This window comes from Protopterus annectens, chromosome 1.part1 (assembly GCF_019279795.1).
Source record: "Protopterus annectens isolate FY-2018-M chromosome 1.part1, PAN1.0, whole genome shotgun sequence".
Taxonomy (NCBI): domain Eukaryota; kingdom Metazoa; phylum Chordata; order Ceratodontiformes; family Protopteridae; genus Protopterus; species Protopterus annectens.
In genome coordinates this window covers 1319005696-1319021317 of record NC_056726.1, presented here as the reverse complement: position 1 = coordinate 1319021317, position 15622 = coordinate 1319005696, and positions in this window count along the sequence as shown.

Sequence of the window (15622 nt, the reverse complement as noted above, 5' to 3'; positions counted from 1 at the left end):
GCAGACAGGAGCCTCTAGGCCAATTTATATTCTAATTACTTTTACTTTGTCTTGAGTGACCTTGAAAACATAAGTAAAAGTTGCAATTCCCACACAAACATCAAAAAAGAATATAAAATATTCAAATATCAAATAAACATACCATATAACGAGATGTGACAGGAATAATCTTCAGATAAAAAATAGTTAAATAATTAAATCCGAAAGAAGTATAGAAAAAAGAATCCCATGCAATAAAGACATACTAACAAAATAAACGTATCTACTGCCACCTACTGAATAAAATAGCATTAACATTAAAAAAAATAAAATATATTTTAAAATCACAGACTTATCAGTTTAATTATTGTGCACTTCATTAATTATTTTTATTTATGTATTTATGTATTTATTTAACATTTGTTAACCGAGAAAGTCCAACTTGGAACAAAGCCAATTTTCAGTGGAGGCCCGTGGAGAAATGTTCCAGATGCATGTCTTTCTAAATAATTAATTAACTAATACAGAAAAAGTAATTATTAACATTTATTTGGGGTCAAATAGTCCACTAAGTATTTCCACAGATAATAAATGTATACTCAAACATGAAAGTAATTACAATTGCATTGGGGTCGAATCGTCCATGGTCAAACTGTCCTGCTTCCTTCAAGCTCATACTGTATTAACAAAGTCCTTATGCTGTTCTGTACTGTAAACAAACTGTATCAGCATGTTAATGGCATAGAAGCCACTGTCCCCCTGTAGAAACAAGTACAAGGCAAACCCCAGAAACAAATTGCCATGGTGGAACAAGATATACAATAAAATGAAAAGAATGTTTGCCCAAATTAAGAATAATATCCAAAATGATACAGCCCTCATCAATAAATCAAACAAACAACTCATGTATTTAGTGAAATCCACCAAATCCCAATTTGAGGGAAAGTAGCCACCCGAGGTAAAGAAAACCACAAGGCTATTTTAGTTATGTTTGTCATCTCTGGAGCATAAAAGTGCAATGCACTGAGCTTACTGTGAACAATGTTCCCTTCACAGAAGCTGAAGATACAGCTAACCTTTTGGTGGATAAATTTAGCTCAGACTTTAACCCTCTCCCACCCTCATCTGTCCTACATGAAATACCTAAAACCAACCCACCCCAAACTATTACACAAGACCAAGTCTTGAAAACAGTCTCTAAATCAAAATATAATGCATTGATAGGTCCTGACAATATCTCTGGATGCATACTGAATAGTGTGAAGCACAATTTAGCCACCCCACCATTCCCCTTTAAGGGCACTGTTCATCCTTATCCCCCACATGTGTTTTGCACCATGTGAATAGAGGACAGCAATGGTTATTCTCCTGCACAAGGGAGGACCCTTATAGCCCCAGAAATTATAGGCTCATAAATGCAACCATACTCATATGCAAAGTCATGGAAAGAATTATCATGCAATTAATCAGTAAGGATACAGGGAACCTCCAAACATTTGACCCATCTCAGTGTGTATTATTCAAAGGCAGGTCATGCTTACTCAGTCTAGTGGACTTTTTGAAGAGGTCACAAAAGCTATAGACAAAGGTAGAAGGATTTGCCCAGCCTACCTAGACCTGGATAAGACTTTTGATACAATCCCCTACTCTGGCACAGTAGAAAAACTTAATTATAAATAAATCTCTATGTCACCAACTGGATTGCCAACTGGCTCACAGACAGAATGCAACAGATCAAAATAAGTGACTCTACCTCCACTAAAAGACCAATTAACATTGGGGTACCTCAGGACTTAATGTTGAGACCGCTGCTGTCTGGCATCTACTTCTCAGAATTTAAAGCCAATAAGGGGCTCTGACCAACCAAGTGGGTAGATCAATGCAAGCCAGGTACAGTTATCAAATCCCCAAAGACTTAGTCAGCTTATTGCAGACAAATAACTGGTGCTAGAATCATGGTCTAAAGCTAAATGCCCCAAAATGCATTATCATATCCGCTAAGAATTTGACTACCATGAGGAAATACTATATTGGTAATATATCCCAAAACTCAACCTAGTTGTTTGAGACCTAGGAACTTACTTGGACAGTGACATAACTTTTGACCAACATATGCCCACTGTGGTGAGGAAATCCTTCTAAATCATAAAGTTCATTAAAAAAGGAATTGATTCCAGGTCAAGATATGACATCGCCCCCCTTTATCTGGCCCTCATAAGGCCAGTCATTAAGTATAATGCCCCCTTAGTCATGTATCTGTCCAGACACTTGAAGCAGTTGCAACATACACTAATATATCTTACAAAAAGGATAGTAGGTTTAAACAATTTGCCCTACATGGACTACCTCAAGTCCTGTTGCATGGTCTCTTACAGACTGCTAAGAGGTGACCTGTGTCTGGCATACAAGGGTCTGACCCAAATTTGCTAGACCTACCACACATTAGAAAGTCAAATGTAATCAGAAACACTAATTGCAGGGTTCTAAACCTGTTCTGCAACATCAACAGAATGATTTGGAGGGACGGGTACATTTTACATAGGATACTACTGCTCTGGAATGGACTCCCCATCCATGTAAAACAAAGCTCATCCCTGTCCAAACTCAAGTGCAACTTGGCTCGATGTATGAGTAACATGAAATTTACACCAGCCTCCCCATATTACTAATTGATAGAGGCAACTCCTAAAATGATTTAACCCATGGCTGGGGACTTTCTAAATGTGTATGGTATGATCCTAGTAACTGCCACTAGAGATAATATAAATATAGTCCATAAATGGGTAAAGTTAATCTAAACACTAAACAAAATAAGTAATTCCAAGCACCAAACAGGAAGTTTGGCTAGGCTTAAAATGGCCCACATGGTTGTTAACCTAGTACTAACCTATTACCTTTTGAACCAAAACATGAAATGTCTCAATATGTGAAACATCAATTAATAGAATATCAATTTTAGGAGCCATGAAACTATTATTGTCTGTATTGTTCCAAAACACAAAAAGCAAACCAGGGCATAAAGAACTTTTTAGAGTAGGTTTACAAAGGCAGTTAGAGTTCAAATGCATAACTCAATTACAATTATCATAGCATCATAGGAAGTTACTAGACTATTGGTCCTGAGGCCCTTACAAGCCTAGCCAAGAATTTAGCCCACATTCCGACAAGTCAGCAGCCAATGCCCCTGTCCAGCAGGGACACAGGTGGAATCTCAAGGGCGTATTTTCTGTTCCCCATCCAGTTATCCAGGTTGCGTTTAAAAAATGTTAATGAGGTACTCTGCTTGATGTGGAGAGGGAGTCTATTCCACAGAAAGGGGAATCTCTAGGATACAAATCTGTCCCACCAAGTCCTACTGATATCAAAGACCAGGTTGAGGTCGCAAGTGCGGGTTACTCGAGTGGAACTTGACCTGCGGATATGCAGCAGTCCCATCAAGGCGAGGTCTGAGATTGCTTCGTATGCCAGATAGAGGTCACCTCAGAGGAGTCTGTATGAGACTGAGTAGAAGGACAGTGCTTTTAGCCTATGTCAGGTAGATATTTTAGGCCCTGGATTCTCCTGGTGAGGAACCTCTGTGGTCTCTCCAGCTGCTGCATGTGCTTTGTGAGGTATGTACCGAAAGGAGCATTGTACTTAATAATGGGTCTTTTAAGGGAAGATGGGTCTTATAAGGGAAGAATAAATTAAGTGGGCCATGTAGAAATCTTTTTATACAATGGAGGCAATATGGTGGTCAAAAGTCAGTTTGCTATCAACCTGGGTGCCCAAAGTCCCTCACTACTGATTGAGTGCTTAGGAACTTATTATTAATGTGATAATTTGTGGGGATGTCACTCTCCCTAAAGGGGATGATGATGCATTTTTTGGCATTCAGTTTGAGGCCATGTTTCCTGCACCAGTCATTTGTTTGGATGAGAACCTCTTGGAGAATGTCCACATCACTAGGGGAATTGATGACAATACCCAGCTTGCAGTCATCTGCAAACTTGGTGACCAATACCCCACTGGTTTTTGGCCTGCATGTCAGAAAGGTATATCCCAAACAACAGAGGCCCCAAGACCAATCCCTGGGGTACACCGTTCATTACGGGTCTACTGCTTGAAGTGGCTACCCCTATTTTGACTAGATGGGTTCAATCAGTGATCCAGTTTGCTACATATCTGGTAACATATGGATTGATGCCTATCTGAGAGAGTTTATCTATTGTACCTGAGTAGGGAATAGTATTGAAGGCTTTGGTCAGGTCAAGGTAAGTAGTGTGCACCATCTTCCCCTCGTCCATTGTTTTGGTGACTGTCTCAAAGAAGTCGACCAAATTTAACAGGCATGACCTTCCCTTGATGAAACCGAACTGTGTGGGATCAAGTGTTTGGAGGTTGCCAATGTCCTTTTTAATGAGGTCCATGCTCCATAGCCTTGCAGATCAGGCTAGTTAGGCTGATGGGTCTATAATTTCCTGGGTCGATGGATGTTCCACCTTTGTGCAAAGGGATGGTGGTGGCTGTCTTCCACTCAGCTGGGATGAAGCCAGTAATCAGGCTTTGGTTGATTAGGGTACCTAACGGTGCTGCAAGTTCCTCTCTGAGTTCATGTAGGATGCAGCCATGGAGGCTGTGTTTTTTGCTTTTGAGAGGGCAGTGATGATAAGGGGGGCAGATACTGGGGATGCCCTGATTTACTGACTGGGGGGAACAGAGGGATGAAGCTTGACAGCAGGTTGGCTACATCTACTGCACTTGTGTATGTGGTGTCCTTGACCACCAGTTCTGAACAGATCTGAGTGCTTCCTTTGAGACTGCGGACATATGTGAAGAAGGCCTTATGATTGTCTTTAATAGATGTGGCCAGTTTGGTCTCAAAGTTTGCTTTGGAGGATTTCACTAGTGCTCTTATTTGCTTGTTCAGGCTAATGAGAGATTGCTTCCAATTAGGCAACTGCTCCTTCTTGGTCCTGGACAGCAAATTTTCCTTTTATTATAGTTTATTTATTGCAGATGTCCACCAGACAGGTTTACTCTTCCTTGAGGAGGAGGATTTTGTCCTGTGGGGTATTCCTGATTCCGTTGCTCTACATAAATGCTCATATAGTACTTTTGGACATATGTGTCAGTTCCTATGGAGGAAAAGGGGGCTGTGAAGCTGTTTATACCTTCCCTCAGGTTGTTGTAATCAGCTTTGGAGAAGTTTTTTTGTTTCACCCTAGCTGGGGGGGGGGGAGATGGTGACTTTGAATGTGACCCCTTTGTAATCGGATCTTACCAGGGTGGATGACACTGTAAGGATACTGTCAAATCATGTTGGCTAGTACCAAGTCCAAGATATTTTCACCTCTTGTGGGGGTGTGATGAGCTGGTCCAAGGCATTTGCATTAACAAAATCAAGGAATCTCTGGGCATTTGTGTTTTGGCATAAGTGGTTGGATTGTTAAAGTTGCCCAGGAGCAGGGTAAATGATTGAATCTTTATAGATTTGAAGAGGTCCAGATAGGTGGAGTGGGCATCTTGAGTCAAACTTGGGGACCTGTAGCTAGCTATGATTTGAATAGGGGTCATACCTCTCAACTGTACAGATTTTTGCAGAATGTCCAGATTTTTGCCTCATGTTTTTATAAAATTGTGGTTTTCTGGCAAGTTAGTGGTAAATAATTTAAGATTTAAGTTATAAAATACTGACAGACATTTGTGTTCAGACTTCATACCCTTCATAAAATTCATGCTAAAACAAAACCTGATATTCTATCAATGTTCTAAGTTTGTAAGGGCAATGTTTCTAGAAACTGTCCCTATTTCTGGGCCTTTGTACCACTTTTATTTATGGCTTTGTCCAGATTTCTTCCTCTCAGAGGTTTAGAGGTATGATAGGGGTCTTGTTAATGGTTATCTGCACCTGGAGTGTCTCATGTGCATGACACTGCTTGACCAGCTTGGAGGTCTGTATGTTGGGGTTTGAATGTATGATAGCATGTGTAACCTGGTATGGCTAGGATGCTCTCTGCAGCTTTGAACCAGGTTTCTGTGACTGCACAAATATCAGCATCTTAAAGGGTTAAGAATGCTTGCAACGAGTGCAGTTTCATGTTTAGACTCCTAGCGTTTAGCAATATGACCTTTAATTTATGTTTTGATGAAATTATCATGTTGGTAGTTTTGACCTCTCATGGCACCCCAATTACCAAATTAGACTACAGGAATAAAAATACAATATACATATAAACAGTAAGCAATATGCATTGCATAGCTCTATCACATTTACCTTAAGTACAGTCACATGCCAAAAAAAAATATGATCTTGATATTAAAGAAATGTATTTAAACCCACAGCTCAAAATAAAAGACAGGCCAGCTTTTTCTAAGTGACACTGCATCAAAACAAAGTAGAAGTTAGTTAAGCCATGAAGCAAAACTATTAATCAGGCATGGCAAGAGATTCCGTATTCAAGGAACTTCTGAGCTACGAGCACTATTTCCATGGTAACCAAAAGTCCTGCACACTAGTATTTTAAAATAATATTGACATGTACTGTCACATGCACAGGCTATGTTTAAGGAGCAAGAAGAACCTACCCTAGAAGACAATGTAGTAAAGAAAATAAAGCCAGGGAAAGTGGCAGGCACAGATGAAGTCATGGCAGATATAGGTTCATAGGTTCATACTAGGCTATCTGTCCTAGGGCATTTATAAGCCTAGCCAGAGTGTGTTTGGCTTTTGCCACCCATTTTAAATGGATTTTGCTATGCCCTTTTTCGAGGTTAGTATAATGTGCCTCTGTCTAACAGTGACGCAGAAGTGATACCCAGGGTAAACCTACGATCTCCCATCCACTCATCAAGATTCCTCTTGAAGAGAGTCAATGAGGGACTCTGCCTAACCTGGACTGGGATTTTATTCCAGAGTGAAGGGAGCCTCTGGGTTATGAATCTGTCCCTCCAGCATGTCCTATTTATTTCAGTGCTGAGGTGTATGACAAAGATGCTGGTGCATTAGGGGATAAATGGCTTCCGAAGGTACTTTCAGCAGTATGGAGAAAATGGCATATCCCAGATGACTGAAGATCAAACGTTCAAGTGTCCGTGTATGAGAACAAAGGGAACATTTACAAGTATATGCAGCACAGATGCATCAAACGCCTGTCACAATGCATGAAAGTACTGGAAAGGGTGACTGATAAATGAATACATGGAATAGTGGAAAGTAAGATGGGAGATGAACAGTCCACATTCAAATCAGGATGCAGTACAACTTTCTCAGTCTTTGACAAAGTGAGAGAGATGGTGGAAAAGAAATTGGAGATTGAGGAAAAAGTCCATTTGGGGTTTCCTGCACTTGGAGAAGCTTATGACAGGGCACAAAGAACGCTCATTTGAACAGTTCTGGAATAAGTCAAGTCTAGGCAGTATTGACAGAAATTGTGCAGGCTGTGTACAGTGACCCAATAACACAAATAGGTTGTCAGTGAAAGTGGGTGTGTTGGTATTGGACTGCAAAGCGGTTGGAGGGGACAGAGAAAGAAAGTTGCTTTATGCAAAATGTGGCATTACAAGCACAGCCAGAACAGAAACTGCAGCAAATGACAGGGGACTGGAATGTAAAACAAAAGGCGCATAGGATAAAACTGCATATAGAAAAGGCAGCAGTCATAAAAGCAAATGAGGAAATCAGAAGAAGATGAAAACTGACAGAAGGGAAACAGTGGAGTACATTTCAACTGAAAAACAAACAAATCTGCTAGAGGAAAAAATATAAAAAATAAAAAACATACAATAAGCTGGTTGCATAAGTGTGCACACCCGTAAAGTAATACTTTGTTGAAGCACCTTTTGATTTAATTACAACATTCAGTCTTCTTGGGTCCACACCTGCCATCAATTAAAGAGACTCTGATTAACCCCAAATAAACTTCAGCTGTCCTGGTAGGATTTTCTTGACATTTACTCAGTTGCCTGCTACAGTAAAAGCCATGGTTTGCAGAGAGCTTACAAAGCATCAAAGGGATCTCATTGTTGAAAGGTATCAGTCAAGAGAGGGGTACAAAAAATTTCCACAGCATTGGCTATACCATGGAACACAGTGAAGACAGTCATCAAAAAGTGGAGAAAATATGGGACAACAGCGACGTTGCAAAGAACTGGATGCCCCTCCAAAATTGATGAAAATACAAGACAAAAACTGGTCAGGGAGGCTGCCAAGAGACCTACAGCAATACTGAAGGAGATGCAGGCTTCTGGCAAGTACTGGTTTTGTACTACATGTGACAACAATCTCCCGTATTCTCCATATGTCTGGGCTAAGGGGTAGGGTTGCAAGACGAAAGCCTTTTCTTATATAGAGAAACATCCAGGCTTGGCTAAAATTTGTAAAACAATACATCAAGTCTCCCAAAAGCATGTGGGAAAGCATGTTATGGTCTGATGAGACGAAAGTTGAACTTTTTGGCCACAATTCCAAAAGCTACATTTGGCACAAAAATAACACTTCACATCACCAAAAGAACACCATCCCCACGGTGAAGCATGGTGGTGGCTTTGGGGTTGCTTTTCTTCAGCTGGAACTGGGGCTTTAGTCAAGGTGGAGGGAATTATGAACAGTTCCAAATACCAGTAACTGATGAAGAAGAATTTCACCTTTCAACACGACAATGACTGCAAGCATACATCCAAATCAACAAAAGAATGGCTTCACCAGAAGAAAATTAAAGTTTTGGAATGGCCCAGCCAGAGCTCAGTCCTAAATCCAATAGAAAATCTGTAGGGTGATCTGAAGAGGGCTGTGCACAAAAGATGTTCTCGCAATCTGACAGATTTGGAGAACTTTTGCAAGGAAGAGTGGGCAAGTATTGCCAAGTCAAGATATGCCATGCTGATAAGACTCCTACCCAAGAAGAATGATGTATTAATTACTGAATGCTGTAATTAAATCCAAAGATGCTTCAACAAAGTATTAGTTTAAGGGTGTGCACACTTATGCAACTAGCTTACTGTGCGTTTTTTATTTTTTATATTATTTCCCCTAACAGATTTGTTCATTTTTCACTTGAATTGTATAGGTTATAGGTCACATTAAAGGTGGGAAAAGTTTGAAATGATTTATTGTGGTCTAATTTTTTTATATCACAAAAACCTGGCATTTTATCAGGAGTGTATAAACCTTTTATATCCACTATATGTGTATGTGTATGTATGTGTGTTTGTGTGTGTGTGTGTGTGTGTGTATATATATATATATATATATATATATATATATATATATATAGATATAGATATAGATATAGATATATATATATATATTTACATAGAGTTGAAAACATGAAAGTCAACACCACACTATGCATGAAATAAGGCAATTTCAATAAAAAAAAAAAGTAAACATTGTTTTATAGTTTTTAGCAGGTCGGCACCCCCCCACACACACACACACACACATACGCTACTAAGTATATATATATATATATATATATATATATATATATACTAACTCCAAGATTGCACAATCCCTAGGGAAAGGGAATATTCCCCTACCCGGGGGTTATCAATCTTGCACAGCTGTCAATCAACTGCTAGTCGACTAGACAGCTGTCAACATTGCCACCTATATATATTCACACACATAAACTCTTAGGGTGCACCTCAGTTCATTTAGAAACCTATGACTTCTAGAACCCCACTAGCCCTAGATTTGTGGCTTCATTCAGTTATTTTTCTCCATACTTACTCCACTGTAGTCCTAGCCAGTTATGGTGTGTCAAAAGTATGGGTGGAAAGCTCAAAAGGAAGACAAACTAAAAATACAAAAAAAAATCAATCTGGATGGCATGGAGCCAGCATCTGTGGCATGGGAAAGCTACTGGGGAGATGTATGGGGGACCAATGTACACTGGAGGACCCATGGAGTCCTTTGTCTAGGGCTCCATTTCACTTAAAGGCTGGCCTTGTTGTCTGCAGTCAGGTATTTGAGTTGTAAATAATCCTTAAAGTAGTCATGATGAGTGGTTTCTGAGGCAATCTGTGTCTGAAAGTGACTAACTTCATCTGTCATTTAATCACAGGTAATATTCATTGACATGTCATAATAGAGACCCACTCCATTTCAATTTACCCCACCCATTCAGTTGCCCCTGCCACTCTTACCCGGTTAGAAGTCACCAGCCACCACTGTTTGTAACACTACTATCATATGAAGGAGACTGATTTGGATATAACTGAAAATAATTATAGCTAATCCCTGAAACTTGAAAGATTACAGGATGGCACCACAGCCATGCCAAAATCTGTCCCTTACACTGAGGTTCTAGCTGCTTGTATTTTCTGAAAGGATGTTCCAAGTGAAAACATTCCTGAACTATGCTGCAGCCCTTGAAGAATGAGCTCTAAAAGGGCTTTGAATGTTTGTTTTCAATGGTATATACCTTTAAATGTTAGACAGATCAGAGACAGGAAATAAATGTACAATTTGACACCCTTTGTCTAGAAAGTCATCACATTAAAGAACTCATGAAGGCTATTCAAACATCTAAATTCTACAAGACAAGTAATACAAATGCTACATATTGTTAGAAGTAAGAAAAGTTTGTTTTTTGAGTTATTCTATAAAACAGGAATATAATTAACATTTCAGATTTAATTTGATTTTACATGTAGTCTCTCCATTTTAATTTTTACTCCTGCAGTTTTGTGACAGGCCATCACGATATTGCTTGCCCTTGAAGAAAATGTGGTTCACTTGCAACCACCAAGAATTCTCTTATAGCAAGACAATATAGCAAATAACTGGAAGCCTTACTGAGTGGACTACTTAAGGAACCTGAAAAAGTATAGTGTACCGTATTTCTACACCTTGCAGGAGAAACGCCCTTGAAGATAATACCTTTACATTTGAAAAAGAGTACCAACATTAAAGGAGAACTCCAGGAATTATTTATAGTCAAAAAAGTCTGCCACTTACTCTTGCAGAAACAAGGGACACAAAAGCTTTAGATGCTTTTAACACTCAACCACAGAACAGTGCCAAAGATTGAACTTGTTTTGTTGCATGATTCATTGAGTGAGAGAACAGCGTGTGGTACAAGAAATTATAAGAAAACAGGCACATTTTTAAGAGAAGCAGGCCTGCCCTTATGTGAAGCTGTGGATGTGTACAGACTGTGTTTAAGAGAAGCAGACACATCCTTATCTGAAGCTATGAACATGAGCAGAGTGAATGAAATTACATGTACAGTTAAAGAAGTTAACTGAATAAATGGGATTATAAGACAGTAAACATGAGTCAGACTGAGAACACACAATACTAATAGTGACAAGAAAGAGAGCTGCAAGGCGTACAGGAAATGTGGTGCTGTTGAAATTCAAACCACAGGTAACAGGCTTGGTAATAATCGTAACATGAAAGTGTCCAACATTTTATCAATTTTGTAGAAGTTCTAGTATGGATTATTTTATCAAAGATATATAAAGATACATCAAAGTGTTCAGAAGAGTCTTCTATCTTATTACGGTAAATATGAAAAGAAACTAACTGTAGTGGCTTCCCTACTCTTGGTCAAGTGTAACCTGGGTGAAGCTGCCACTCATTGAGCACACTTCCACAAGCTGCATCTCATGAATTGGTGCTTGCCATTGAGAATCACTACTGGCACAGTCTCTATTAGTGTGCCAACAGTGAATCACAGTTTTTTGGGCAACCACAATTAGTATGTATAGATATAAATAAGGAAATGTGGGGCATAGTAATCCAACATATGGGGCTTGCCTCCTGCAAAAAAAAAAAAGTTTGTGTTACTTGAGTCTAGTTGAAATGCCAACAAGAAGGTTTCATCTGGTTAAAGCTTTGACTAGGCTGTAACTTGGCAAATGTTATGGAGCTGGTACTATTAAATGGGACAACTGATTCAGTAGAAAAATAAGTTATGTTCTTACCATAACATTCCATCTGTGTTGTCAATCTTCATTCATTCTTAACAGTTGGGTCTCGATTCTGTCCTCAGAACTTATTTGGCTATTGTAACAAGCTTGTGTCAGCCAGAAACTCTGGAGCTAAGGTTACCCATAGTGCTCGTCTTCCCTTCCCTTTAAATAGAGTTTGCCCATAGAAATCAAAAAGCGGAAGCTTTGTCTGAGCAACTGCCCTACTACTGACCCAGGATTAGTTCCAAACCTCCAGGAGCGTTTGGCGGGGGTAGGAGAGTGGGATGTCAAGAATGAATGAAGAGCCAACACACGATAACACAACCCCAGGTGAGCAGCGTTCCCGTTACCAAACGTAAAATAAAAGTCCAACAACTCATAAACGGAAACAGGAACAAGAACGGCTACACAGATAACCAATAACTCTCAAGGAGTAAAATATAAAATAACTCTAAACTCTCAAAATAGCGAACGTTCTTTATTTAACACAGTTAGCGCTTTCACCAACTCGGCTTCATCAGACTGTATCAGAATGAAATATCACAGTCAGTTAAATAACACACTCAATTAATCAATCACAGTCATTAAGCATAATATTTCAATTAACAATTTAAAATACTAAAAACATTTAATCTAAAAATAATCTAAAAACATATGTTAAGAAAGTTTTCCATATATATGAAAGCACATACTTATTTATTTAATTGAAAAACTTTTCATATATAATTACAAGCCTTACCATATATTATTTGTTATTTCTTTACCCCTTTTTTAAGCCTTCTCTTTTTCAAAATAGTTTGTAGGCTAACTTTGTCATTCAAACCAGGTGGATAATCTGCTCTGAGGCGTATTATCCATCTCAGTTCGATTTCTAAGGTAAAATTCTCTAAGTCCCCACCTCTAAGACTAGTATTGATTTGTTGTATAACGAAAAATGTGAACTTATGGAAGGAACCTGCCATTCTACAATGCCTAGCTAAAGCATTATGTTCCTGTCCTGTACGTATCTGGTATAAATGTTCCCTTATCCGTAGTCTAAATTCCCTATTGGTCTTGCCTAGGTAAAATGCAGTGCATGCATCGCACTGAGCCAAATATATCACATTAATACTTCTACAATTAGTACCTGTCAAAAAAAGGAATTCTTTGTCAACATTTGGAGGCTTAAATGAATGGTCCATATTTATATAGCTGCACTGGTTACACCTTTGGCAAGGAATAGTATTGTAGGGCATAATTCCTTGTTCTTTAACAGGTTTATGACAGAGCAACCTCTTTAAATTCTTTTTATTCTTGTATTTAAATCTAGGCCTACTCCCTACTAACTCCATAATTTCTTCTTCTGCTTCTAACACATCCCATCGTTTTTGTATAATTTTTCTAATGTTACCTACATCACTAGTAAAATAAATAGGAAAACTCATAAAATCTTCCTTGGTATTATTGTTATTAGTTACCTTTACAGCCACTTCATGATCTGAAGGGTTATGTCTACTGGAAAAATATGGACAAGCTTTAGTGCCCCTTAGTCTAACAGAGGTCTCAATGGCTTTCTCAACCTCACTTCTGCCATATGACCTATCCTGTAACCTGTGGCTTAATCCTTCTAACTCATCTCTAAAACCCTCCTCCGTAGGATTCAACCTAGATGCTCTCAGGGACTGACTTAAGGCCACGTTCTCAAAGACATGCCTGGGATGCATACTAGTCCTATGCAGGAGTGTATTTCTATAACATTTCTTCCTATGAACTGAAGTATTTACTATTCCATTACTCAACCTCATAATATTGACATCTAAAAAGGAAATATAGTCCCTGGGCGAGTTAGAAGTAAATTTCAAAAAATCCACTGACTGGTTTATAAAGACCTCAAATTCCTTTAATTCCATCTCACTTCCTCTCCAAACCAGGAAGAGGTCATCTACAAACCTTTTGTAAAAATTAACATGTTGTTTAAACAACTTTGATGTAAAAAGCACTTCCTTCTCCCAGTCTGCCATAACAATGTTGGCGTAGCTATTGGCACAACTAGTGCCCATAGCCACGCCATCATTCTGAATATATATGTCCTTTCCAAAAATGAAGACATTATTTTCCAAGATGGTTTCTAAAAAGAGTGCTATTAAATCTACCAACTTACTATCCAATGAAGCATGTCTCTTGAAATAATTCATTACCCATGCAATTCCTCTATCATTAGGTATAACTGTGAACAAACTGTTCACATCAAATGTGACTAGAATATATTCATCTTTTTCATCTAATATAGAAATATATTCATAAAAATCCAATAGAAATTCCTTACTATCCTTTAGAATACTGGGATTATTTTCTACAATGGGCCTCAAATAATATTCAACAAATAAAGAAAAGGGTTCAGTTAACCAGCCTTGCCCCGATACTATGGGTCGCATCGGGGGATCGTTCAAATTTTTATGGACTTTGGGAAGGCCTTTTAAGACTGGTATAAGTGGATTCTCAACCTTCAAATATTTAGATGTAGTTTTATCAATGATATTACTTTTAAATAAATCATCAATCATATCATGCACATGGTGTACTCTTACCACCACATCCTCTCTATTCAGTTTTCTGTAAGACTTTTCATCGTATAACAAAAGGTTCACATTATTTATATAATGCTCATCATCCATTAACACAATGGGCCCGCCTTTGTCCGCAGATGTAATAATGATAGAATTATCATTTTTTAAACTATCCAAGGCTTGTTTTTGTATTGAATTTAAATTGTTCCTATTATAAACTCTCTTGGTGTTACTATTGTAGTAATTGTAGAAATCATTCTCAATAAATCTTGAAAATGTATCTAAAACAGGATGTAACACAAGAACATATGTGCTGGTTGGTTTAAAGACTTGCAACATATCGCTTTTCTCACTACTCCCATAATCTAATCTAAGCTGTACATTTTGTATGAATAGCTTCACATCAATAACAGAATCAGATATCTCACTTTTCTGGCTGGAAATGAAGGTTAAACATCTACTGAGTACCTGTTCTTCATATGTGTTTAACCGCCTGTGAGACAGATTAATCACAACTGATTCATCTTTTTCCCCCATATTTTCTTTAATGTAGGGCCTTCTACTTCTGTTTCTGATGTCTTCCGTTTTTGTCGGCCCCGACTCATAGACCGAGTCCTTCCTCTGAAACGGGATGTCTGTATGGGGAAAGGGGTAGTTAAAGTATTAAAACTTCCAACCCCCTCTTGGTTGGGAACATTAACTGTATTCTTACTTCTCACAACTATATCATTCCCTACTTCAACATCCAAATTACCAGTATTATCCTTCACTGTATTACATTCAGGCATAACAGAGGCAATGCTAGTCTGCTTCTGCTTATTGTTAATTACTACATGATATAAATTCCGATTATTGATGTCATCATTAACAGCAGTGTTTGATTCACATACATCTAATACTGTATTATTATTATAATTTAACACGTTCTGTCCTCCAGTCACGTTTTCTTTTAAATTAAAATTACCAGTCATGTTCCTATTTGAACTGTTCGTAGTATTACCAACTCTCGGCCAAGAGAAAACCTGACCCAATTTAAAATCATTAAGGTCCCGTTCAATTTTACTCTTCTTTAAGTCTAGTAAGCGTCTCTCAAACATGCATACATTGTCCATGAGTCTATCAATCCCCGTAGCAGCTTTAGGAGACAAATACTTGGAAATGATAGATTCATGCAATTTAGTCACTTTTACTCTCAA